A 1526-nucleotide genomic window follows, 5' to 3' on the forward strand; every position below is an offset into this window, starting at 1 on the left:
CTGCCAGAAATGCAAGCTGGGTTCAGAAGAGGACATGGAATGAGGGATATCATTGCTGATGTTAGATGGATCTTGGCTAAAAGCAAAGAATAACAAAAAGATATTTACCTATGTTTTGTTGACTATATGAAGGCATTCAACAGTATGGATTATGACATATTATGGAAAACATAATGAAGAATGGAAATTTCAGAACACTTAATTATGCTAATGAGGAACCTGTATGTGGATGAAGAGGCTTTTGTTTGAACAGAACAACAAAATGAGAGGTTACTGCATGATTGACAGTGAAGAAGTGTGTGCATCAGGATTGTATCCTTTCACCATACTTATTTAGTCTGTATTCTGAGCAAGTAATCGGAGAAGCTGTACTATATAAAGAAGAACATGGTGTCAGGATTGCAGGAAGACTCATTAACAACCTTGTGATGTGCAGATGAGACAACCTTGCTTGCTGAAAGTGAAGATGACTTGAAGCACTTACTAATATAGATCAAAGCCTACACCTCAACATTAAGAAAACCAAAATCCTCACAACTGTGCCAATAAGTACCATCAAAATAAATGGAGAAAAGGTTGAACTTGTCAAGGATTTCATATTACTTAGATCCCTAGTCAACATCCATGGAGAAAACAGTCAAAAAATCAGACATCAGTTGTACTGGGAAAATCTGCACAAAACTTCATTAAAGTGTTAAGAAGCAAAGATGCCACTTTGATGACTAATGTGTGCTTAACTCAAGCCATGGTATTTTAAGTTGCCTCATATGCATGTGAAAGCTAGACAGTGAATCAGGAAGACCAAAAGAGTTGATGCTTTTGAATTGTGGCATTGGGGAAGAATACTGAAAATACCATGTCTGCCAGAAGTATGAACAAATCGGTCCTGGAAAAAGTTCAGCTAGAATGCTCCTTGAAAAGGAGAATGGCCAGACTTTGTCTCACTTACTTTGGTCATATTGTCAGAAGGGACCATCCCCTGGTGAACAGTATCATGCTTGGTAAAGTAGTAGTTGTTGTTGTTAGGTGCCGTTGAGTCATTTCTGACTCATAGCCACCCCATGCACAGCAGAACGAAACACCGCCTGATCCCACGCCAGCTCCACGATCCTTGTTATACTTGAGCCCATTGTCACAGCCACCGTGTCAATCCATCTCATCAAAGGACTTCCCCTCTTTCATCGAACTTCCACCTTGCCAAGCATGACGTCTTTCTCCAGGGAATGGTCCCCTCTGACAACATGACCAAAGTAAGTGAGACGAAGTCTGGCCATTGTCGCTTCCAAGGAGCACCTCGGCTGCACTTCCTCCAGGACAGATCTGTTAGTTCTTTTGGCAGTGCATGGTACCTTCAGCACTCTTCACCAGCACCACAACTCAAAAGCATCAACTCTTCTTCGGTCTTCCTTATTCATTGTCCAGCTCTCACATACATATGAGGCAATTGGAAATATCATGGCTTGTGTCAGGTGCACCTTAGTACTCAAGGAGACATCCTTGTTCCTCAGCACTTGAAAGAGTTCCTT

General features: G+C 41.4%; 1 protein-coding gene across 1 annotated transcript in view; it reads left to right on the forward strand.

The window, feature by feature from the left end:
• The window catches only part of LOC103206867 (PARP1 binding protein), a 211890-nt gene that overhangs the window by 93334 nt on the left and 117030 nt on the right, over positions 1 to 1526 (forward strand). The gene's annotated exons all lie outside the window — the stretch shown is intronic.

The sequence above is a fragment of the Orycteropus afer genome, unplaced genomic scaffold, assembly GCF_000298275.1.
Source record: "Orycteropus afer afer isolate SDZICR_OR568_19922 unplaced genomic scaffold, OryAfe1.0 scaffold00334, whole genome shotgun sequence".
NCBI classification, from domain to species: domain Eukaryota; kingdom Metazoa; phylum Chordata; class Mammalia; order Tubulidentata; family Orycteropodidae; genus Orycteropus; species Orycteropus afer.